This window comes from Scyliorhinus canicula, unplaced genomic scaffold (assembly GCF_902713615.1).
Source record: "Scyliorhinus canicula unplaced genomic scaffold, sScyCan1.1, whole genome shotgun sequence".
NCBI lineage: Eukaryota > Metazoa > Chordata > Chondrichthyes > Carcharhiniformes > Scyliorhinidae > Scyliorhinus > Scyliorhinus canicula.
Window position 1 is genome coordinate 220611 of NW_024055815.1, and position 26622 is coordinate 247232.

A 26622-nucleotide genomic window follows, 5' to 3' on the forward strand; every position below is an offset into this window, starting at 1 on the left:
ATCTTGTCCTGTCTTTCGGAATCAATGTGAAATCCATTCTCCATTCACGCTCTCTTTCTGGGTCTCTTCGACCACAGCCGGCACATAGTGCCTATTTGGCTAGAGTATTTTGCTGGTAACAAGCCAAAAGCTCAGAATTACCTCAATGTTTATTTACAAATGTTTATTTGAATGTTTTCTGACACAATTCACAGCCTAATTCTTCCGCCTGACAATAACCAGATGACCGGGGCCATTCCTACCCCGTGCCTAACGGTGAAACCTGTATTCTTATAAAAATACTGACTAGATCTCTGTTATGGTTGTTTAGATTCACTGACAGCCTGTTCCCCAAGTCCAGATGCTAAAGCACCATTGGGCCACGGTGGAACAGCGGTTAGCTCTGCAAAAAGCAGCTGAGACGGACCTACAGTTTGTAACACAGTCGCTGGAAAACGTCCCTTAGTCGCCAGATAAGTGAAATCTGTTTCTGATCTGCGTTTAATAACAAGGATTCTTTTTCTGCTGAAGTCTACATTAGACACCGTGTTCTCTCCAGGGCCGTTTCTGATAATGGCCATGCTGCTTGGTAAGACTATGTTCAAAGGGACATTGTTTATTCCATGTGTTAGTATCCATCCCAGACTCTGACACAGCCTGTGTTCTTTTGCCGCAACAAGTAACACAGACTCACTACTCCTGGGTCGCCTACTACTGTTGGAACATCAATATTCAGGGTAGGCTCCGAAATAATTGCTGTGGTGATATAACTCGGATCATGGAGATAAGTCTCAGGGTTTCCGAGACCGGCTTTCTGTTCAGGTGGACAAGGATAAAGACATCAATGCAAATGTGTCTTACATAAACATGTCAGTTTTGTTCACTGCGAGCACGGAAATAGACTTTCGCAGTTAGAGGCATCAAAAACATTCAGCCGAGAAGAAAGGAGGTCTTTGTACGACTTCTTGTCTTGTATCAGACACTGTGCCTCACTGAACAGTAATAAACCGCTCCGTCTCCACATTCAGGGCGCTTATGTTCAGGTAACCAGACTTTGTAGACTAATCATCAGTCGCCAGATATCGTCCTGAGATTTTATCTTTCTTCAGTACTGCTACAGTACTTTGTAAATTATGCAAATTGGAGGATGTGCCTGTTTCTGCCGATACCACTGCATGGTGTTTATACCCTGATCTGTATACTCGCAAATTAACTGCGCCGAACGCTCTTCTAACACAGTTAATGTCACTGGAGACTGAGTCAATGCACATAATCCGCCTGTGAAAGTCGATGAACAAAAGAGCCCGAGATTAAATAGAGTCAAGCGAAACGTGTGTCTATCGAGACGTAAGTGTGTAAACTCTCATTTGCCAAGCTACACATAACATGTATATATCTTATCGTTAACGATATTAATGTTGAGTGCAAACTCTTTGCAATCAATATGCTAAACTGTCACGATGAACCTAATCGTATACTGACCGTCCCAGAGCGTCGCCAGTATTATTAGAAACATGTCTGATTAAATTTCTCAGTGAATGGGAATGAAATGAGTCAGAGAATGAGAAAGAGAGAGGGATCCCAGGCTCTGTTCAACACTGTTCCAGCCACAGGGGGTCAGGCCTATTGTGACATCACTCAGGATACCATCATGTTTGGACTTTAACCAGGTTGTTGTCAGACTTCTTACTGCTCGCCCAGGGCGACGCCAGCATCTCCACGTCCCTATTGGCTTTGGCATTGATCTGTCGTGACTTTCTAATCAGCATACTGCTGCCTGCCTCCCTCTGCTGACGGATTCTCTTCAATCCAATGTATAACTACTGAGTGGGTTTATTGAAATACACATCAAAACAGAAATGTTAAATATTGTCTCTCAAAAACCTAAATAGATGACGAAACGCAATCTTCATTTTTCTGCACAAAGAATCAGCTGTCCCACCCACTGAGTTAAAGCGCACGCAAAAGCTCTGAATTCATAGCCAGCCAGGAGTGGAACCTGGAATATGTTGTCAGAAGCGATATCCATTGTGCCACTGGGCCACAGCGATGCGCGCCATTGGCTATTCCTCGTTGATTGAGACCAATTACGAGATTGAGGTAATATTCAGCAAAACACAAACTTGGAAGCACGAGGTGTTTCTGCCTGGTTTTGAAAAGGGGACCTTTCGCGTGTGAGGCGAATGTGATAAGCACTACACTACAGAAACAGCTGGCAGGCAATGGACGTGTACAATGTACAACGTCACTGTGTTGCTGCAGATTGTAATAGTGAGGCTGAGAGGCCACGTCACTTATTCCAAGACGACAGCTGTTTCTTTAAAAAAAACAGATGTTTCAACATATAAAACCATGAGGTGTAGAAATTATATCGAAATTAACATAAGTTATATTTTGCTTAATGTCGGTCTTAAATTTGTGCTCTTTGGTCTCGAGGTCTGGTTCTCGTTTAGGGATTTTTAATCAATGCCTATGGGAGTGGTCGTGGGTTTAAATCCCACCTATTGCTAGCCGTCTATCGAGGCCCAATACAGCACTCCACCACCCCCACCACCCCACCCACAATCGTCTGAATCTCCAATTCCAGTTCTCCAGCTTTGACAAAGAGTCCACTTGACTGGAAACGACAGCTGCCATTTCGCTGCCCAGAGGCTGTCAGACCTGCCGAGATTATCCAGTATTTTCTGTTTTTGTTTCCGTTTGAAGCATCCGCAGTAAGTTGCATTTGTCATACATTTAGACATGTTTGAGATGGTGATTAAATATGTTCATTTGTAAATCGCTGAAATTCTGTTGTGGATGAACTAGCTGCTAATATCCGAGCTGTGCCAAGATAAGAAAATTCTTCACCTCTCATTGCCTGCCGAAAATTCAGTGCTTGGGCCTTAATGTTCAATTCAGTTTAGTGGCTCATGTGAGACGAAATCTCATAGTCCTGGAACACACGAGGTTCCGGCAACATTCAGGAAACAGAATTATTTTGTGCCCAATAATTGTGCAAACTTTTCTCACACGAAATGCTAAATGTTGGATGTTATTGTCCGGTTTTGAACCGGGGACTTTTCGCGTGTGAGGCGAATGTGATAACCACTACAGAAACCGCTGGCAATTAATGGACGTGCGGAATGTACAACCTCACTGTGTTGCTGCAGATTCTGATGGTCTGTTTGAGAGGCCAGGTCCCTTGTTGCAAGCGACTGCTGTTTCTGAAATTAACAGATGTCTCAACATATAAAGCCGTGAGATGTAGAAATTATATCGAAATTAACATAAGTTATATTTTGCTTAATGTCGGTCTTAAATTTGTGCTCTTTGGTCTCGAGGTCTAGTTCTCGTTGAGGGATTTTCAATCAATGCCTATGGGAGTGGTCGTGGGTTTAAATCCAACACAGGCTCTTTACTCCAGGTCAGAGATTATGAATTGTTTGCGATGCTGACGGCGGGGTTGATTTACATTGGCCCTCTCAGAAAAAGATTTCTCAGGACTCGGAATGTTTACGTCGTTTCTCTCCCCATAGATGATGCTCGAGAGAGAGAGAGAGAGAGAGACAGTGTCTGAGCTGGAGTGTGTTTGGATAAAATTGATGCTCCAGATCTGTGTTAACCACAGGGACGTGACCCATCTAATCCACAGCCAAAGTGGAGAATTAAACTGACTGGAGAGCTGGGTCTTAACGCTGACCTCCCGGACCTCGGCGTCGTTGAATGTTCCAAAGAAGCTCAACAGACACTCGAGGAACAGCAGCGCATCTTTCCACTGGGCTCAATACAGCTTTCACACTCAGAGTGTGTTCAGCAGTTTCACACTGTAAATGCTGCACCCATTTTGTGTGTCCTTACATCGCAGATTTGGGTTTCAATCTTGTTTCCACTTGTTCTTTGTGTCCCTGCGGTAGTTGTTCATCAATCTGCCATCGATAGCTCCTCCAGACATACCTTTTGTTTCTTTGTTTCTTCCATTCCGCTAACAGAGAGCTGGCACAGACCCGGCGGACGGAATGGCCTCATACTGTGGTGTCATTATTCTCTGGTTTGATGCTAACCTAACTCTGTGGCCAGGTCCCAAGGCCTCTTCTCGTTTAATCTCTCCTGACTTGCCCCCTATTAGAGCCCTTTCCTGTTGTTCTGTTTCCTCCCTCTGAGAGTTCAATTGGTTAAGACGTACTACATTTCTAACCTGTCCCGGTTTTAATGAAAGGTGACGGTGAAAGACGAACATTGTTGTCCTGTCGACAAATGTCGCCTGACTATCTGAGATGGTGCAGTACTTTTGGCGTTCTCCGCAGATGTTAGATTGATTTTCGATGGCAATGACAGTATGCTTTGGCTCTTTTCGCGGGACGCGTTGGTCTAGGGGTATGATTCTTGCTTTGGGTGTCTCGCTGTCGGAATTTGCGAGAGGTTCAGCAGGCCGTATCCTTCAATGGTGCGGCGATCCCAATACTGCAGCCGGCTCACGGTACTTGTTATCACAACATTATCACATCTTGCTTTATTGCAGCAGAGAAATGCATTCCTCTGATTGCCAGTGACACGCCAGTGAAAGACAAGGCCAGTAAAATTGGGCAGCCAATACCTGGACATAAATATGTACGTAGAAATCCTGGAAGTTTGTCACTCGCGGAATTATTATAGTGCCAGGAATGTTAAAGCACTCAGAATCACAGATGCACAGAACCAAGCAATTCAGATGAGGCCTTCCGGTCAATCGAGTCTGCACCAACATGTGAAAAATACAGGACTAACTACAGGACCTCATTTGTCAGCACGTGTTCCATAGCCTTGAATGTGAAGACGTGGAATGTGTTCAGCCAGGTACTATTTAATGGATGTGAAGCACACTGCCTCTCCCACCCTCCCACGTAGGTTACTCCAGACAGTCACCATCCTCTGAATAAATAAGATTTCCCTCAAATCCCCATAACCTCCTGCCCCTCACCTTGAACTTGTGTCCCCCCGTAACTGATCCTTCAACTAAGGGGAACTGCTCTCTATCCACCCTGCCATGCCCCTCATAATCCTGTACACCCAAAACTATGCAACGTCTCTTCATAACATAAATGGCGAAGTATGTCCCTGATCTGCGTGGGAATCGAACAGAAGACATGTCGTGTCAACAGAAATTTCAGGTATTTTCGATCGAAAAATTGATTTCTATTAAAGTCTAAACCTGGCACCATGTGCTTCCCATGTCCCAACTGATAGTAATTCTCATGTTGCTCGGTGGTTATTATACATTAAGCGTACATTGTCGTAATAATAATCTTCACTAGTGTCATAAGTAGGCTTACATTCACACTGCAATGAAGTTACTGTGAAAATTCCCGAGTCACCACACTCCGGCCCCTGTTCAGGTACACAGAGGGAGAATTCAGAATGTCCAATTCACCTAACAGCACGTCTTTTCGGGACTTGAGTGAGGAAACCGGAGCACCCGGATGAAACCCACGTAGACACGGGGAGGACGTGCAGACTCCGCACAGATAGAGAACCAAGCCGGGAATCGAACGCGGGTCCTATGAGCATGAGGCAGCAGAGCAACCCACTGAGCCACAGTGCCGCCCATTAAGTACCTTGTACATTTTGTACCGCAGCACGTATTGATCCATTCTGCTTTGCGTTAAAAGAACAGGTAACGAGGAGTCTTAGTCCTTGGACTTTCTGCAAGAGCAGGCCATGATTTTCGTCCATCTCCTCAGTTGAGTGCCACCCTCTGCCGGTAGGTAGATATTCTGGTTTTAAAGTTACAATACAATTTGCGGTATGATAGACCATAATAAGACCATAAGACTATTAGACATAGGAGCAGAATTAGGTCACTTGGCCCATCGAGTCCGCTCTGCCATTCAATCATGGCTGATATTTTCAACCATAGCTCTCAAGATTTCCCAAACTATTCCTCTCTTGATCTACACAAGGACAGAGACATGTCTGGTAAATAGACATGATCGCTTGCCTGAGCTTGGGATCAATTCCTTCTCGGAAAGGAGCTCAACAGATATTTCAGTACATGGAAGAAGAGGGAATTAAACAAAATTCAACAAAATACAAGAAAATACATGGGACTACGTAATAGGGCAACACAAGATATACAATGTAACTACATATGCATTGGCATCGGTTGAAGCACACAGGGTGTAGTGTTAATGAGGTCAGTCAATAAGAGAGTCATTTAGGAGTCTGGTGACAGTCGGGAAGAAGCTGTTTTTGAGTCTGTTCGTGCGTGTTCTCAAACTTCTGTATCTCCTGCCCGATGGAAGAAGTTGGAAAAGTGAGTAAGGCGGGTGGGAGGGATCCTTGATTATGCTGCCCTCTTTCCCCCGCAGCGGGAGGTGTAGATGGAGTCCATGGATGGGAGGCAGGTTCGTGTGATGGACTGGGCGATATTCACAACTCTCTGAAGTTCCTTGCGGTCCTGGGCCGAGCAGTTGCCATACCAGGCTGTGATGCAGCCCGATAGGATGCTTTCTGTAGTGCACGTGTAAAAGTTGGTAAGGGTTAATGTGGACATGCCGAATTTCCTTAGTTTCCTGAGGAAGTGTAGGCGCTGTTGTGCTTTCTTGGTGATAGCGTCGACGTGAGTGGACCAGGACAGAGTTTTGGTGATGTGCACCCCTAGGAATTTGAAACTGCTAACCATCTCCACCTCGTCCACGTTGATGCTGACAGGGGTGTGTACAGTACTTTGCTTCCTGAAGTCGATGACCAGCTCTTTAGTTTTGCTGGCATTGAGGGAGAGATTGTTGTCGTTACACCACTCCACTAGGTTCTCTATCTCCCTCCTGTATTCGGACTCGTCGTTATTCAAGATCCGGCCCACTCTGGTCGTATAGTCAGCCAACTTGTAGATGGAGTTGGAACCAAGTTTTGCCACGCAGTCGTATGTGTACAGGGAGTAGAGTAGGGGGCTAAGTACCCAGCCTTGCGGGGCACCGGTATTGAGGACTATTGTGGAGGAGGTGTTGGTGTTCATTCTTACTGATTGTGGTCTGTTGGTCAGAAAGTCAAGGATCCAGTTGCAGAGTGGAGAGCCAAGTCCTAGGTTTTGGAGCTTTGATATGAGCTTGGCTGGGATTATGGTGTTGAAGTCGGAGCTGTAGTCAATAAATAAATGAATGAAAAATGAAAATCCCTTATTGTCACGAGTAGGCTTCAATGAAGTTACTGTGAAAAGCCCCGAGTCACCACATTCCGGCACCTGGTACAGGAATCGAACCGTGCTGTTGGCCTGCTTGGTCTGCTTTAAAAGCCAGCGATTTAGCCTGGTGAGCTTCACCAGCCCTTGGAGTCTGATGTAGGAGTCCTTGTTTTCGAGATGCTCTAGAGATGAGTGTAGGGCCAGGGAAATGGCGTCTGATGTGGACCGGTTGCGACGGTATGCGAATTGAAGTGGGTCAAGGCGTTCTAGGAGTATGGAGGTGATGCGCTTCATGATCAGCCTCTCGAAGCACTTCATTACAACTGACGTCAGGGCCGCCGGAGGGTAGTCATTGAGGCATGTTGCCTCGTTCTTCTTTGGTATCGGTATGATGGTGGTCTTCTTGAAGCAGGTGGGGACCTCGGTGTGGAGTAGGGATAGGTTAAAGATGTCTGTGAATACCTCTGCCAGCTGGTATGCGCAGGCTCTGAGTGCATGACCAGGGATCCCGTCCGGGCCCGTCGCCTTCCGTGGGTTCACTTTCAGGAAGGCCGATCTGACTTCGGAAACTTGATGGTGGGTATGGGTGAATTAAGAGCTGCTGGGACACTCGACAGCGGATTGTTTGTTACCTGCTCAAACCGAGCATAGAATGCATTAAATTCGTCGGGAAGGGATGCGCTGCTGCCAGAGATACAGTAAGAAGTCTTACAACACCAGGTTAAAGTCCAACAGGTTTGTTTCAAACACGAGCTTTCGGAGCGCAGCTCCTTCCTCAGGTGAATCACAAAACAGAACCATTTAACCTGGTGTTGTAAGACTTCTTACTGTGCTCACCGCAGTCCAACGCCGGCATCTCTACATCATGGCCAGAGATACTGCTCGACCCGGTCCGGTTATGTAGATCTTTGGGCTTTTTTTCTGAGGGATTCTTCTCCACAGACCGCTGAGATAGGCCCATTGAAGATTTTAAGACAGATGTGGTTGGATTCTCAACTGAAAAGGTAATCAAAGGTTATCCGGGTCGGTGAAATGTGAATCTGAGGTCATGGTCGCATCTGTCACGAACTTATTGAATGTTGGAGAAGGCTCAAGGGGATGAATAGCCAACTCCTGCTCAACATTCGTCTGTTGGCAGGTCCGTGAGGAGGTGTCACAATCTCCTGAGTTATCGAGGGAGACACAGCATCGTTGAGCTATTCCCCAGCTCGGCGCCATGAAGGATATTACAGCGATAGAGGCAACTCCATGCCGCAGCCGGTGCACGGTACGTGTTATCAGAACAGGAAAATCGCTTATTGTCACGAGTCCGCTTCAAATGAAATTACTCTGAAAATCCCCTAGTCGTCACATTCCGGCGCCTGTTCGGGGAAGCTGTTACGGGAATCGAACCGTGCTGCTGGCCTGCTTGGTCTGCTTTCAAAGCCAGCGAGTTAGCCCTGTCCTAAACAGCCCCTAAAAACATATCATCCAGGAGTGGAACAACAATTCGTCTCTGGGTGGGATCGAACCACCAACCTTTCGGTTAACAGCCGAACGCGCTAACCGATTGCGCCACGGAGACGACAACAGGATCACAACTCTGTGCATTTCAACAGTGACGGCCAATCCTCTGATTGCCAGGGTCCGAATGAGAATGCTGGTAATATTGGTCCCCTGAGGCAGTGCGGAAAATATCTGGAAGGAGCGTACACATGGTCCCGCGGGCATGGACATTTGTGAGACGTGGAATCATCACAGGCCCGTGGATTTTACAGAACTCACTTGGACAGCACCACACTTTCTTTGAAACACGTCCCTTATCTGGGAACCTCCATAACAGAAAGCAGGAAGTGTCAACATAGATTTGATGTATTTTCGATCAGAAAGTCGATGTTCCGCTGAAGACTACTAGGGGCTCAGACTCATTGGCATAAGGTCGACCTAAGTTAACGGTCCTGGAAGATTTTATTATCCCCACATCTGAGAACTTTCATTACTGCTGCTCGGAAGTGGATATTCCAAGCTTAAATTTACTGTGCATCGCGACATGCTGATTAATCTCGCGAATCCGAAACGGCTCCTCTATTGACCAATACAAGGACAGAGACGGCAATGCAATTGTGGAGAAATAGACCTGAGTATTTTCCTGAATCCTGATCAAACCATCCTCCAGTACAAGGGCAGGAACGCAAATTTACTGGAATTGAAAATATTCTCTGAGGCTTTCGTACGTGGTTGTAGCTGGTTTGTGACACTGTGCTCATTGCACAGTAATAGACCGCCCCGTCCTCCACACTGAGCGCGTTTATATTGAGGTAACCATTCTTTTTAGACTTGTTGGCAGCCGCCAGATATCGTCCTGAGATCGCCTCTTTCTTCATCGTCAATATGTTAATGATGACCATTCTCGGCGGCTGTGCCGGTTTTTGCTGATACCATGGCATGTGGTACATGGTCCGGTCTGTATATTGGCAATCTACCTGCACTGAACCCCCTTCTGATTTCTAACCTGTCCCGGTTTTAATGAAAGGTGACGGTGAAAGACGAATTTTGTTGTCATGCCGACAAATGCCGCCTGACTACCTGAGATGTTGCAGTACTTTTGGCGTTCTCCGCATTTGTTAGATTGATTTTCGATGGCAATGACAGTATACTTTAGTTTTTTTTTAGCGCGGCTCGTTGGTCTAGGGGTATGAATGTCGCTTTGGGTGTGTTGCTGTCGGAATTTGCGAGAGGCCCCGGGTTCAAATCCCAGATGAGCCCTTCGATGAGGTTTTCCGTTGGTCAAATTGATTAATTCTGGTGGACTCAGACAGCTCTCTGTCCCTTTCTTTTTATCAGTTCAACAACTTCAGACTGTAAACTCTCACTTCCCCTCCACCACCTGTTTATTTCCTTCAACTTATCATCCCTTCCGTTGATATGTTTTACCCTCAGCATTGCCCACCTCCCCCGCAGCCCATACCATCCTACTTCAGCAATCTGATCCCTGTTTGTAATTGTTCTCTGACACACTGCTTACCTTTGTTCTGCCATTAACACATTCTGACCGCTTGATGCGCCATCAGCACCTTTCATAGCCTTGATTAGCCTCATTTACATTCCCTTTTTCTTTCTGTCCGACATTTTCGTCATTTCCCACCTATTGCTAGCCCTCTATCGAGGCCCAATACAGCACTCCACCACCCCCACCCCCAACACCCACCCACAATCGTCTGAATCTCCAATTCCAGTTCTCCAGCTTTGACAAAGAGTCCACTTGACTGGAAACGACAGCTGCCATTTCGCTCCCCAGAGGCTGTCAGACCTGCTGAGATTGTCCAGTATTTTCTGTTTTTGTTTCCGTTTGAAGCATCCGCAGTAAGTTGCATTTGTCACACATTTAGACATGTTTGAGATGGTGATTAAATATGTTCATTTGGCAATCGCTGAAACTCTGTTGTGGATGAACTAGCTGCTAATATCCGAGCTGTGCCAAGATATGAAAATTCTTCACCTCTCATTGCCTGCCGAAAATTCATTCCTTCGGCCTTAATGTTCAAATTCAGTGCAGTGGCTCATGTGAGACGAAATTTCATCGTCCTGGAACACACGAGATTCCGGCAACATTCAGGAAACAGAATTATTTTGTGCCCAATAATTGTACAAACTTTTCACACACGAAATGCTAAATGTTCGATGTTTCTGCCCGGTTTCGAATCGGGGATCTTTCGCGTGTGAGGCAAATGTGATAACCTCTACACTACAGAAACCGCTGGCAATCAATCGACGTGCGGAATGTGCAACCTCACTGTGTTGCTGCAGATTCTGATGGTCTGTTTGAAAGGTCAGGTCCCTTGGTGCAAGCGACAGCTGTGTCTGAAATTAACAGATGTCTCAACATATAAAGCCGTGAGATGTAGAAATTATATCAAATTAACATAAGTTATATTTTGCTGAATGTCGGTCTTAAATTTGTGCTCTTTGGTCTCGAGGTCTGGTTCTCGTTCAAGGCTTTTCAATCAATGCCTATGGGAGTGGTCGTGGGTTTAAATCCAGGACAGGCTCGTTACTCCAGGTCAGAGATTACGAATTGTTTGCGATGCTGACGGCAGGGTTGATTTGCATTGGCCCACTCTGAAAAGATTTCTCAGGACTCGGAATGTTTACGTCGTTTCTCTCCCCACAGATGATGCTCGAGAGAGAGAGACAGTGTCTGAGCCGGAGTGCGTTTGGATCAAATTGATGCTCCAGATCTGTGTTAACCACAGGGACGTGACCCATCTAATCCACAGCCAAAGTGGAGAATTGAACTGACTGGGGAGCTGGATCTTAACGCTGACCTTCCGGACCTCGGCGTCGTGAATGTTTCCAAAGAAGCTCAACAGACACTCGAGGAGCAGCAGCGCATCTTTCCACTGGCCTCAATACAGCTTTCACACTCAGTGTGTGTTCAGCAGTTTCACACTGTAAATGCGGCACCCATTTTGTGTGTCCTTCCATCGCAGATTTGGGTTTCAATCTTGTTTCCACTTGTTCTGTGTGCCCGGGCGGTAGTTGTTGATCAATCTGCCATCGATAGCTCCTCCAGACATATCTTTTGTTTCTTTGTTTCTTCCATTCCGCTAACAGAGAGCTGGCACAGACACGACGGCCGGAATGGCCTCATACTGTGGTGTCATTATTCTCTGATTTTATGCTAACCTAACTCTGTGGCCAGGGTCCCAAGGCCTCTTCTCATTTAATGTCTCCTGACTTGCCCCCTATTAGATCCCTTTCCTGTTGTTCTGTTTCCTCCCTCCGGTAATTCACTTGGTTAAGACGTACTACATTTCTAACCTGTCCCGGTTTTAATGAAAGGTGATGGTGAAAGAATAACTTTGTTGTCCTGTCGACAAATGCCGCCTGACTACCTGAGATGTTGCAGTACTTTTGGCGTTCTCCGCAGATGTTAGATTGATTTTCGATGGCAATGACAGTATGCTTTGGCTCTTTTCGCGGGGCTCGTTGGTCTAGGGGTATGATTCTCGCTTCGGGTGTGTCGCTGTCGGAATTTGCGAGAGGTCCCGGGTTCAAATCCTGGACGAGCCCTTCGATGTGTTTTTCCGTTGGTCAAGCCGCATGTTTTCTTCATTTCTTTGCGGCGGAGACGGCGGGATTCATTCACATTGGGTTTGCTTTGAGAAGCTGAGCTCGAACTGCATGGAACCAATACGTTCCCGAGAAGCTTGTCTATGTGTGGGCATTCACATTTCTATTGACTAATTCTGGTGGACTCAGACAGCTCTTTGTCCCTTTCATTTTATCAGTTCAACAACTTCAGACTGTGAACTCTCACTTCCCCCTCCACCACATGTTTTCTCCATCAACTTATCATCCCTTCCATTGATATGTTTTACCCACAGCATTGCCCACCTCTCCCCAGCACATACCATCCTACTTGATCAATCTGATCCCTGTTTGTAATTGTTCTCTGACACACTGCTTACCTTTGTTCTGCCATTAACACATGCTGACTGCTTTATGCGCCATCAGCACCTTTCATAGCCTTGATTAGCCTAATTTACATTCCCTTTTTCTTTCTGTCCGAGACTTTTTCGTCATTTCCCACCTATTGCTAACCCTCTATCGAGGCCCAATACAGCACTCCACCACCCCCCCCCCCCCACCCACAATCGTCTGAATCTCCAGTTCCAATTCTCCAGCTTTGACAAAGAGTCCACTTGACTGGAAACGACAGCTGCCATTTCGCTCCGCAGACAGCGTGTAGGTTCGTTATTTACAGAGGTCTCTGGATAGTATATCCTTATTTAGAGTGGTCCCTGGCCAGTATATCATTATTTCCAGTGGTCCCTGGTAAAATGTCATTCTTTTCACTGGCCCCTGTATAGTACATCATTATTTACAACGGTCCCAGCGTGTAATTTCATTATTTACAGTTGTCCCTGGGTAGTATATCATTATTTACAGTGGTCCCTGTGTTGTATATCATTAGTTACAGTGGTCCCTGGGTAGTGTATCATTATTTACAGTGGTCCCTGACTACTATTCTATTATTTCAGTGGTCCCTGGGCAGTATATCATTATTTACAGTGGTCCCTGGGTAGGATATCATTATTTACAGTGTCCCTGGTTACTATTCTATTATTTAAGTGGCCCCTGGGCAGTATATAATTATTTACTGTGGTCCTTGGGTAGTATATCATTACTTACAGCGGTCCCTGGGTAGGATATCATTATTGACAGTGGTCCCTGTGTAGTATATCATTATTTACAGTGCTCCCTGTGTAGTTTATCATAATTTACAGTGGTCCCTGGGTAGGATATCATTATTTACAGTGGTCCCTGTGTAGTATATCATTATTTACATGGTCCCTGTGTAGTGTATCATTATTTACAGTGGTCCCTGGCTACTATTCTACCATATCAGTTGTCCCAGGGCAGTATGCCATTATTTACAGCGGCCCAGTTGTAGTACATCATTATTTGCAACGATCCGAGCGTGTGATTTCATTATTTACAGGCGGCCCTGGATACTATATCATTATTTACAATGGTTCCTGGGTAGTATATCATTATTTACAATGGACCGTGGGTGGCATGTCATTATATACAGTGGTCCCTGGACAGTATATCATTATTTACAGTGGTCCCTGGATAGTATATCATTATTTACAGTGGCCCCTGGGCAGTATATCATTATATACAGTGGTCCCGTGTCATATATCTTGATTTAATTTCGTTTAATTTCGTTTGATTTAGTTATTTGCTGGGGCCCTAGATAGGATATTTTATTTAAAGTCGTCACTGTGTAGTACGTCATTATATACAGCGGCCCAGCGTGTAGGTTCGTTATTTACAGAGATCTCTGGATAGTATATCCTTATTTAGAATGGTCCCTGGCCAGTATATCATTATTTCCAGTGGTCCCTGGTAAAATGTCATTCTTTCCACTGGCCCCTGTATAGTACATCATTACTTACAACGGTCCCAGCGTGTAATTTCATTATTTACAGTGGTCCCTGTGTAGTATATCATTAGTTACAGTGGTCCCTGGGTAGTGTATCATTATTTACAGTGGTCCCTGTGTAGTATATCATTATTTACAGAGGACCCTGGATAGTATATCATTATTTACAGTGGCCCCTGGGTAGTATATCATTATTTACAGTGGTCCCTGTGTAGTATATCATTAGTTACAGTGGTCCCTGGGTAGTGTATCATTATTTAAAGTGGTCCCTGACTACTATTCTATTATTTCAGTGGTCCCTGGGCAGTATATCATTATTTACAGTGGTCCATGGGTAGGATATCATTATTTACAGTGTCCCTGGTTACTATTCTATTATTTTTTTTTTTTAAATAATTTTTATTGAAAGAGTTTTTCCATACAGACATTTACCCCTACTAATTTTTAAATTATTTACAACACAATCCCTCTAGGCAAATATCCCTCCCTCGCCCGCCCTCTCGCGCGCACCAGTCCTCCCCCTCCCCCCCCCCCCCCCCCAAGCAACAACTTAACAAACAAGGCAGCCTACAGTTTCAGACATGAGCAGCGAGCAGACTTGCCCACGTTACAGTCGTGCATGTCCCCCCACGACCATTGCTGCCCCCCCCTTCCCCTCCCCTCCCCCCCCCTCCCCCCCCCCCCCTCCCCCCCCCCCCCCCCCCGGTTGCTGCTGCCACGACCCCGTACACCTATCTCTGATCTAAAAAGTCAAGGAAAGGTTGCCACCGCCTGGAGAATCCCTGTACCGACCCTCTCAGGGCAAATTTGATCCTTTCTAGCTGAATATAGCTAGCCATATCGTTAATCCAAGTTTCAACGCTTGGAGGCCTCGCGTCCTTCCATTGAATTAATATCCTTCGTCGAGCCACTAGGGACGCAAAGGCCAGTATTCCGGCCTCCCTGGCCTCCTGTACCCCCGGTTCTACCCCGACCCCAAAGATCGCAAGCCCCCATCCTGGTATGACCCTGGACCCCACCACCTTCGACACCGTCCTTGCCACCCCCTTCCAGAACCCTTCCAGCACCGGACATGCCCAGAACATATGCACATGGTTCGCTGGGCTTCCCAGACATCTGACACACCTGTCCTCACCCCCAAAGAACCGGCTCATCCTTGTCCCCGTCATGTGAGCTCTATGCAGCACCTTAAATTGAATGAGGCTCAGCCTCGCACACGAGGAGGAAGAATTGACCTTCTCCAGTGCATCCGCCCACGTCCCGTCTTCTATCTGCTCTCCCAGCTCCCCTTCCCACTTGGCTTTCAGCTCCTCCCCTGATGCTTCTTCCGCCTCCTGCATTATCTTGTAGATGTCTGATATCTTCCCCCCTCCGACCCAGACCCCCGAGAGCACCCTATCACTCGCCCCCTTACTGGGGAGCAGGGGGAACCCCTCCACCTGCCGCCTAGCAAATGCCTTCACTTGTAAATATCTGAACATGTTTCCCGGGGGGAGCTCAAACTTCTCCTCCAGCCCTCCCAGGCTCGCAAACCTCCCCTCTATAAACAGGTCCTTCAGCTGCCGTATGCCCACCCTGTACCAGCTCTGAAATCCCCCGTCGATGTTCCCCGGGATGAATCTATGGTTCCCTCTTATTGGCGCCGCCAACAGACCTCCCATTTCCCCCCTGTGTCGCCTCCACTGCCCCCATATCTTGAGGGTGGCCGCCACCACCGGGCTCGTGGTGTATCTCGTGAGGGGGAGCGGCCATGGTGCCGTTACTAGGGCCGCCAGGCTTGTGTTGCCACAGGACGCCCTCTCCATTCGTTTCCAAGCTGCCCCCTCCCCTTCCATCATCCACTTGCGCACCATTGACACATTTGCCGCCCAGTATTACCCCGAGAGATTGGGTAGTGCCAGCCCTCCACTGTCCCTACTCCGCTCCAAAAAGACCCTTCTCACCCTTGGGGTGCCATGCGCCCACACGTAACTCATGATGCTACTCGTCACCTTTTTGAAGAAGGCCCTAGGGAGGAAGATGGGCAAGCACTGAAATAAAAACAAGAACCTTGGGAGGACCGTCATTTTGATTGACTGCACCCTCCCCGCCAGCGACAACGGTACCATGTCCCACCTCTTAAATTCCTCCTCCATCTGTTCCACCAGCCTGGAAAAGTTCAACTTGTGGAGGGTCCCCCAGTTCCTTGCCACCTGCACCCCTAAGTACCTAAAGCTCTTTCCTGCTCGCTTGAAGGGGAGTCTCCCAATACCCTCTCCCTGATCCCCCGGGTGTATCACAAAAACCTCGCTTTTGCCCAAATTTAGTTTGTACCCCGAAAAGTCCCCAAACTCTGCTAATAGTTCCATTATCTCCGGCATTCCCCCTTCTGGGTCTGCCACGTACAGCAGTAGATCATCCGCATACAGCGATACTCGATGTTCCTCCCCTCCCCTAGTCAGTCCTCTCCACCCCCCTGAACCCCTCAGTGCCATCGCCAATGGTTCAATCGCCAGTGCGAAAAGTAGGGGGGATAGGGGACATCCCTGCCTGGTCCCTCGGTGGAGCCCGAAATACTCCGACCTCCTCCCGTTTGTCACTACACTCGCCGTCGGGGCCGAGTAGAGCAACTTCACCCACTTAATAAACCCTTCCCCAAACCCAAACCGTTCCAACGTCTCCCACAGGTACTCCCACTCCACCCTATCGAATGCCTTCTCCGCGTCCAGCGCTACCACTATCTCAGCCTCCCCCTCCACTGCCGGCATCATAATTACATTCAGCAATCTCCGCACGTTCGTGTTGAGCTGCCGCCCCTTCACGAACCCTGTCTGGTCCTCATGGATTACCCCGGCACACAATCCTCTATTCTAGCTGCCAGGATCTTTGCCAGCAACTTGGCATCCACGTTCAGAAGCGAGATAGGCCTGTAGGACCCGCACTGCACGGGGTCTTTATCCCGCTTCAATATCAGGGAGATCAGAGCCTGCGACATTGTCGGGGGCAGAACCCCCCCCTCTCGCGCCTCATTAAAGGCTCGTACCAGTACCGGTCCCACCAAGTCCACATTTTTCTTGTAGAATTCCACCGGGAACCCATCTGGCCCCGACGCCTTCCCCGCTTGCATCTGACCTATTCCCTTGACTAGCTCCTCTAGCCCTATTGGCGCCCCCAGCCCTTCTACCAGCCCCTCCTGGACCCTTGGGAACCTCAATTTGTTTAGGAAGTCCTCCATTCCCCCTCTCCTCGTCGGCGGCTCAGACCGATACAACTCCTTGTAAAAATCCCTGAAGACCCCATTCACTTCTTGCCCCTTCTGCACTACCTTCCCGCCCCTCTCCTTCACTCCCCCAATCTCCCTAGCCGCATCTCGTTTGCGAAGCTGGTGTGCCAGCATCCTGCTCGCCTTTTCCCCATACTCATAGACCGCGCCCTGTGCCCTTCTCCACTGCGTCTCTGCCTTCCTGGTGGTCAGCAGGTCGAACTTGACCTGCAGGCTGCGCCGTTCTCCCAGCAGCCCCTCCTCTGGTGCCTCCGCATATCTCCTATCCACTTCCAATAGCTCCCCCACCAGCCTCTCCCTCTCCTGCCTCTCCTTTCTTTCTCTGTGCGCCCTTATGGAGATCAGCTCTCCCCTGATCACTGCCTTCAGGGCCTCCCAGACCATCCCCACCTGCACCTCACCCGTGTCATTGAAGTCCAGATAGCTCTCAATGCTCTTCCGGACCCTTTTACACACCTCGTCGTCCGCTAACAGCCCCACATCCAGCCGCCAAAGCGGGCGCTGGTCCCGCGCCTCTCCCATTTCCACATCCACCCAATGTGGTGCATGATCAGAGATCGCAATGGCCGAGTACTCAGCTTCCCGTACCCTCGGGATCAGCCCCCTGCTCAACACGAAGAAATCGATTCTGGAGTACACTCTATGGACGTGGGAGAAAAAGGAATACTCCCTCGCCCTCGGCCTACCAAACCTCCATGGGTCTACTCCTCCCATCTGCTCCATGTACCCCCTCAGCACTTCTGCCGCTGCCGGCCTCCTATTGGTCCTTGAGCCCGATCTGTCTAGCCCGGGGTCCAGCACTGTGTTAAAGTTCCCCCCCATGATCAAGCCCCCTGCCTCCAGTCCCGGAATGAGGCCCAATAGGCGCCTCATAAAACCCGCGTCATCCCAGTTCGGGGCATATACGTTGACCATCACCACTTTCTCCCCCTGCAGCTTACCCTTCACCATCACATACCTACCCTCCTTATCCGCCACCACCTCCTCCGCCACGAACGACACCCTCTTTCCCACCAGAATCGCCACCCCCCGGTTCTTTGCATCCAATCCAGAGTGGAACACCTGTCCCACCCACCCCCTTCTCAGGCGAACCTGGTCCACTACCTTCAAATGGGTCTCCTGTAACATTGCTACATCAGCCTTCAGTCCCTTCAGGTGTGAGAATACCCTTGATCTCTTGACCGGCCCATTCAGCCCCCTCACGTTCCAAGTGATCAGCCGGGTCGCGGGACGACCCGCCCCCTTCCCCTGCCGATTAGCCATGTCCTGTTCCCTGCTCGCCCCGGGTCGACCCTCCCCTTTTGACCCGCTCCCCATGGCGATGTCCCCCTCCCCCCACCTCTCCAGTCCTCCACTTCCCGTTTCTGGTCTTTTCAGCAGCAACCCGGTGTCCCTCCCTAACCCCCCCCCCCCCCCCCCCCCAGGCTAGGACCCCTCCTAGCCGCGATGTACCCTCCATCGTACTCCCGTAAGTCAGCTGGTTCACGCTGACCCGGCTGCTCCTGCCACACTCCGACTCCCCCCGGCTCGGGGGGGGGGCCTCCCCCCCCTTGCCACTCCTCCCTGGCCCCGCTCCAGCGCGGGAAAGGTCGCCATTGCTAGCCACGCCCCGCACTCCTCCCCTCCCCCCCTCCTCTGCCCCGCGCGCGGGAAAACAGAGGAAAGCCCGCGCTTTCGCCCTGCCACACCCCACCCCGCCATCTTCAGTTCTACCCCCGTCCCCGTCCATGCCTGTAAAGAACCCCCCCTAGGAGCCCATATCCCCGATCTGCTCTCCCCCCCGTCCCGCCTCCCCAACTTAACATTATAAATAACAGATAGATAACAAATAACAATGTACTTAACAGTCGCCCTCTACCAAACAGCATAAATAACCATAAATAACCATGAATAACCACAATAACAATAACTATGGGAAGTTGGCAAAGGGGGGAAAAAACATCAGAAGAAAAACCACAGCAAGAGTTCAAAATCCAAACAAAGAATTCAGCTGAAAGTACCCGAGCGGCTACGGCCGCCAAGTATCCCCTGGGTCTAATTCGAGTCCAGTTTCTCTTCCTGTACAAAGGCCCACGCCTCCTCTGGGGACTCAAAATAGTGGTGTTGGTTCCTGTAGGTGACCCACAAGCGCGCTGGCTGCAACATTCCGAACCTGATCCGTTTTGCATGTAGCACCGCCTTCGTCCGGTTGTACCGGGCCCGCCGCTTTGCCACCTCCGCACTCCAGTCCTGGTAGACCCTCACCGTCGAATTCTCCCACTTGCTGCTCCTTTCCCTCTTGGCCCACTCCAGCACTCTCTCACGGTCGCTGAGTCGCTGGAACCGCACCAGCACCGCCCTCGGGGGCTCATTTGCTCTTGGCCTCCTAGCCATGACCCTGTAGGCCTCTTCCAGCTCCAGGGGCGAAGGGACGGCCCCTGCCCCCATCAGGGAGCTCAGCATTTCTGCTACATATCCCGGGAGGTCTGACCCCTCCAGGCCTTCTGCCAGGCCCAAGATCCTCAGGTTCTTCCACCTCATTCGGGTATCCAGCTCCTCAAAACGGCTCTGCCATTTCAGGTGGAGTGCCTCGTGCACCTCTACCTTTCCCACGAGGACCGTGGCCTCCTCCTCCCTCGCAGTCATCTCCTGCTGCAGCTCCCGAATCGACGCCTCTTGGGTCGCCTGGGCTCCCATCAGCCTGGTGGTCGTCGCATTCATTGACTCCAAGAGCTCCATTTTCAGCTCCGTAAAGAAGCGCAGGAGAGCGGCCTGCTGCTCCTCCGCCCATTTCCTCCATTCCTCGGGTGCGCCACCGGCCGCCATTTTGATCTTCTTCGTCCGCTTTTTTTTGGGAGCTGCTGTTGCTTTCTTTACCACCCCACTCCGGGTACCGACCATAAAGTTGGTCTGTTTCTCTTCAGGGAGCCTTCCCCCACCGGGATTTGTCCTTACAGCGCCGTTGGGGCCCTCCAATCGGCCCGAAAACACCTTTGTAGCAGGAGCAGCCAAACGTGCGACTTAGCTGGTCATAGCCGCAACCGGAAGTCACTATTCTATTATTTAAGTGGCCCCTTGGCAGTATATAATTATTTACTGTGGTCCTTGGGTAGTATATCATTATTTACAGTGGTCCCTGGGTAGGATATCATTATTTACAGTGGTCCCTGTGTAGTATATCATTATTTACAGTGGTCCCTGGGTAGTGTATCATTATTTACAGTGTTCCCTGGCTACTATTCTACTATATCAGTTGTCCCAGGGCAGTATGCCATTATTTACAGCGGTCCAGTTGTAGTACATCATTATTTACAACGGTCCGAGCGTGTGAATCCGTTATTTATAGTGGTCCTGGATATTACATCATTATTTCTAGTGGTCCCTGGGTAGTATATCATTATTTACAGAGGTCCCTGGGTAGTATATCATTATTTACAGAGGTCCCTGGGTAGTATATCATTATTTGCCGTGGTATCTTGGCAATATATCATTATTTACAGATGTCCTCTGAAGTTCATCATTATTTACCAAGGTCCTAGGGTGGAATTTCATTATTAACAGTGCTCCCTGGAAACTATATTATCATTTACAGTGGTCACCGGGTGATATATCTTTATTTACAGTGTTGCCTGTGTAGTATGCCATTATTTACAGTGGCCCTCGGTAGTATATCATTAGTACAGTGGTCCCTGGGTAGAATATCATTATTTTAGGGGCTGGCTTAGCTCACAAGGCTAAATCGCTGGCTTTTAAAGCAGACCAAGCAGGCCAGCAGCACGGTTCGATTCCCGTACCAGCCTCCCCGGACATGCGCCGGAATGTGGAGACTAGGGGTTTTTCACAGTAACTTCATTGAAGCCTACTCGTGACAATAAGCGATTTTCATTTCATATCATTATTTACTGTGGGCCATGGTCAGTACGTCATTATTTGTAGTGCGTCGCACATCACTATTTACAGCGGTTCCTCTTTCACCTGTGATTATCCCTCTCTCTGGATCTGTAATGATTTGATTACCTGCAAATGCTCGCATTCCAAGCATTGTCCGGCATCTCTGACTTTGTCTATATAAATGTTTCTGGAACATACCTTGCCATTCACCTGAGGAAGGAGCTGCGCTCCGAAAGCTCGGATTTGAAACAAACCTGTTGGACTTTAACCTAGTTTTGTAAGACTTCTTACTGTGCTCACCTCAGTCCAACGACCGTCATCTCCACATCACAATATGATAGAGTTTACCCTGCAGTTTGAGAGGGAGAAGCTGGAGTCAGGTGTAACTTTTGCTGACTCATTCCTTCACAGCATCAACTTCATTGTAAGTTCCAATCTGTCTGACCCTGGGCGCTGCCTGTGCTTTTCATGTTGAAAACATCTCTGTTCCACCCAATAAAAACAGACGCACATTTCATAATCAGAGGGAAGTCTATCTTTTTGAGGTTGCATTGCAATTATTGTTAAAAGCGGCTGTGCCACGTGTTTGCTTTCTGGCCTCTCACTGGGGAAAGACAAGTTCTATTCCAGCTCTGCACAATAACTGACCTATCACACTGTCAATTATTCACAACTTCAATTGTGGAATACTGCATGAAGGATATTTACTTTATCCAGTATCTGATTTTATAATTTAGGATCAAATTTGTTTACTCAGCAAATTTATTAATCCGTATTGTGTTTTCCACATGATTCCCAGTTCCCCATATCTCCAAGCACACTCCCTCACACTCTATCTCTCCATCTCTCACATATTCTCCCTCTTCACACTCTCTCACTCGCTCACACTCTCTCTCCCACTTCTTCCCTCTCTCGCACTCTCAGCCTCTCTCGCACCCTCCATCTATCACACTCCCTCCCTCTCTCGCACTCTCTATCTATCACACTCCCTTCCTCCCTCGCACTCCCTCTCGCACTCCAACCTTCTTTCCCTCTCTCGCACTCTCTCCCCCTTTCGCACTCTCTCTCTCTTGTGCTCTCTCCCTCTCTCTCCTTCTGACATGTTCTTGACCTCACTCAGCCTCTCTCGCACCCTCCATCTATCACACTCCCTCCCTCTCTTCCACTCTCACACACTCACCCTCCCTCTGTCTCTCCCTGCATGCCTCGCTCCCTCACACACTCTTTCCCTCTCTCACACACCTCTCCAACTTTCTCTCACATTCTTTCCCTCTCCCACTCCCTCAGTCACTCAGTCGCTCTCTTATGTCTGATATAATGTTAGTATTTTATACACCATCCTTCTCACACAATCTGCCTCCCTCATCCATTCACCCACTCGGCTCCATTCTCTGCTTCCCTTTCTCTCAGACAATCTACCTCCTTCTCTCGTTTTATTCTTTATTTCTCCCACCCTCTTTCTCTCCCATTCTATCTCCTCCCACCCTCTCACCCTGTCTTCTTGCAGCGCATCGCACAGGCCCGTTCTCTCTTCCTCCACATCTCACCCCGCCTCTCTCCCAGTTTAAGTGAATGAAATTAATGAAATTTGTTTATTGTCACAAGCAGGCTTCAGTGAAGTAACTGTGAAAAGCCACTACTCGCCACATTCCAGCGCCTGTTCAGGGAGGTTGGTTCGGGAATCGAACCGTGCTGCTGGCCTGTCTTGGTCTGCTTTAAAAGCCAGCGATTTAGCACTGTGTGCTAAACCAGCCCCTAATGAAATGAAAATCGCTTATTGTCACAAGTAGGCTTCAATGAAGTTACTGTGAAAAGCCCCTAGTCGCCACATTCCGGCGCCTGTCCGGGGAGGCTGGTACGGGAATGGAACCGTGCTGTTTGCCTGCTTGGTCTGCTTTCAAAGCCAGCAATTTAGCCCAGTGAGCTAAACCAGCAGTCTGGCCGGTCTGTGTATCAGATGGTCGGCCGATATCAATTAGAGACGGGGTATTAGTTTTCACAGCTGCATATGTTTTAATGCTGCTCTCTGAGGTGTTGAGTTTGAATGTGCTGCAGCCTCTGAGTTTTCTGAGGTTCCAATGGTTCTAAAGATTTTCTTAGTTTGAGGGTCTGAATTAGATTTAGATATGGGATCACATACTTTGCGCTTAAAACAGTTCCAGATTTTGGAGACATTGAAATTTGCTACTTAGGCTCAGACAGAACGTACTGAAATCAAATCAAGGAATGGTCACAGATAGAGGCAGCTACATCCCAGAGTGCAGTGGAACCACCCATACAAACACACTGACAATTGCAACTGAATCACTGAATGGTCACAGTAACAGAGACAGCTACACCCCAGAGTGCAGTGGACCCACCCAGAGAAACACGCTGACAATTGGAACTGAATCACTGAATGGTCACAGGTACAGAGGCAGCTACATCCCAGAGTGCAGTGGACCCACCCAGAGAACCACACTGACAATTGGAACTGAATCACTGAATGGTCACAGTTATAGAGACAGCGACACCCCAGAGTGCAGTGGACCCACCCAGAGAAGCACACTGACAATTGGAACTGAATCACTGAATGGTCACAGTTACAGAGACAGTTACACCCCAGAGTGCAGTGGACCCACCCAGAGAAACACACTGACAATTGCAACTGAATCACTGAATGGTCACAGATAGAGGCAGCTACACCCCAGAGTGCAGTGGAACCACCCAGAGAAACACACTGACAATTGGAACTGAAAAACTGAATGGTCAGAGTTACAGAGGCAGCTACACCCCAGAGTGCAGTGGAACCACCCAGAGAAACACACTGACAATTGGAACTGAATCACTGAATGGTCACAGTGGTGTGAGGGTTATCACTGTAACAATCTGAGATCTAGAGATGGGACTGATGTTGTCTGAGTGGACAGCATCATTTCTGTTAATGTTAGCTGAACAATGTGATCAACACAGTTCAGTGTTTGGAAAGTGGTTACTCACTCAAAAGAGAATATTTTATTTCACTGAACACAATATCGTAATCTGTTTGTTCATATATTTCTAATAATAACGTGTACGATTTCACAACCTCAATATCCCTGAGGTGGTTCCCCAGGGTATAAATTAAATGCTTTGGGAACATATAACCGCAGAGTTTCAGACACAGAGACTGACACCAGCACGAAAGGACACATCACTTCATACTGAAAATGCATGATCCAATTGATATTGCTGAGAAAATATTCTACCCAATCGTTGCTATTGTCGGTGTTCCTGGTAAGTGAATACAGTATCACCATTGAACTTGTGTAAATCTGTGTGTGAGCGGCTCTCTGATTTGAAACTTTGAGTGAAAATGTTTAACCCTGATCTCGAGCTCACTGTTATACAGACACACGATCAACTATATAATTGTCAAATGTCTTTAAGCATGTCAATGGTTTGAATCCCTTCCATCAAATCACAATAAACCTCTGTTTGTTACTCACTGGATCTCTGACCGGTGAAGTTATGATATTGAGTGGCATCTTGTATAATGTTAGATTGGATCTCAGTGATGGCAATGTCTCTGATGGGAGGTTTAGGAGGAGAAAGAATTAAAGCAGACTGCGTGTGGGTAACTCACCAGAGTGGAATATCTGACAGCGGTGAGGAAGTGTTACTGGAAGTATCTCAGTGTAGAATTGGAATGAGTGTGTGTCTCTCACCAGAGTGGAATATCTGACAGTGGTGAGGAAGTGTTACTGGAAGTATCTGACAGTGTAGAATTGTACTGAGTGTGGGTCTCTAACCAGAGTGGAATATCTGATCTAATTATCTCTTGATTACTGGGGCTATCTGTCCATGTGTAATTGTATTGTGTGTGGGTCAGTAACTGGACTGCCATGAGTAAGTTCTATTTTGAAATGATGTATTTTATTGGTGAGTTGTTGCTTCATTCTGTGGAGTTCTCTATGTGAGTTTTAACTTTGGAATAGGTTGAAAAGAGGAAGAGTTTGAAAATGAAATGAAAATGAAAATCGCTTATTGTCACGAGTAGGCTTCAATGAAGTCACTGTGAAAAGCCCCTACTCGCCACATCCCGGCGCCTGTCTGGAGAGGCTGGTACGGGAATCGAACCGTGCTGCTTGGCCTGCTTTAAAAGCCAGCCCAGTGAGCTAAACCAGCCCTTAGTGAGCTAAACCAGCCCCTGTTTGGTTGGATTTTGAAGATGTTTGATATTTATTGTATGGAGTGAAATGTCCCTATCTCTGTTTTCTATTGACCTACTCCAACAGGAACAAACATGATCCACACTTCAATATTTCATAAAACCCACAACAGTGCAGTATTCCAATAGGTTTTGTGATATTTTCTCATTTCTATTCATTCTGAAATGAACTCACATGTTTGATCAATTGTTATGGATGTTTTTAAACTGTGTTTCTGCTTCACACGATTTGTGAATCTAATCACCTGAACCCAGAAATCCCTCCAGTCCATTCACACACTTGTTTTCCATGGAGTGATTGGGGGACTTATTGTTCTGATCAAAATGCAGCAGCAGACACTGATATGTCGGGAAATTAATTTCCCGTTGAAATACCCACTTTGCAAATTCATAATTACTGATAATGTGTTCTTGCAATTAGTTGTATTCTTCCTCTGTATTCGCTATCACTCTCAATTTGATTTTGTCTGTAAATTGTTCAATTATCGTTCTCCTTCCCGATTCCATAATGATGATGGGAATGGGGAAGGAGAGTGATCCCAATGCTGACCCTTGTGGAACATCACTTCCCACCTTCCACCAATCAGCCTAAATCCCTTTGCCTCCTCTCCCTGTGTGTGTATCGCCAGCATGTGTCCATTCTGCTGCTGTGTCCCCTAACTCCACTGGCTCTGAGATTACCCATCAGTCTGTTATGTTGGATCTTACTGACGGCCTTTAGAAAGTAAAATTGTTTAACATCTATTATACTACTCAGATCTATTATTTCTGATAGTTATTACAATAATTGGATGAAATGTGTCAGGAATAATGTTGACTTTGGAATATGTGCCGACTATTTAGTAGACTCTGTGTTACTGGATTTCTTTAACTCAGACTTCTAATGCCATTTTTCCAACTGTTGACATTGTAACTGGAAGATTTTATTATATTCTGTTGTAAATTCAAGAATAACAGAGACCGACTTCTGCTTTTCAATTCTTTGGTAATTATTCTGATGGTGATCACTGAGTAGATAATATTGTCTCGGCTGTTTCTCACTGTCTATTTTTATGAATATTTGCTGCTGAAATCCATCTGCCTCCAGTAATCTCCCTCTACCTGGACCCCACCCTCTGGCCTCCTATCAGCTCTTGATCTTTTCATTGAGATCTGTCAGTGCAAAATCGACAGTCTCAATTTCTCTGAGCCTCTCACCAACTCTATCCTGACTCACTCGAAACTTGCTCCAAACCTCTCTCTAATATCCAACC

At 47.7% G+C, this 26622-nt stretch overlaps 3 non-coding genes across 3 annotated transcripts; 1 reads left to right on the forward strand and 2 right to left on the reverse strand.

The window, feature by feature from the left end:
- Positions 1 to 8607: 8607 nt before the first annotated feature.
- Positions 8608 to 8681, reverse strand: trnan-guu. Its single transcript has one exon. It is a non-coding gene; the product is annotated as a tRNA-Asn (tRNA).
- A 2097-nt stretch (positions 8682 to 10778) lies between these two features.
- trnav-cac lies at positions 10779 to 10851 on the reverse strand. Its single transcript has one exon. It is a non-coding gene; the product is annotated as a tRNA-Val (tRNA).
- A 1228-nt stretch (positions 10852 to 12079) lies between these two features.
- On the forward strand, positions 12080 to 12169 carry trnap-cgg. Its single transcript is given in 2 exon segments — positions 12080 to 12115; positions 12134 to 12169. It is a non-coding gene; the product is annotated as a tRNA-Pro (tRNA).
- The last annotated feature ends 14453 nt before the right edge of the window (positions 12170 to 26622 follow it).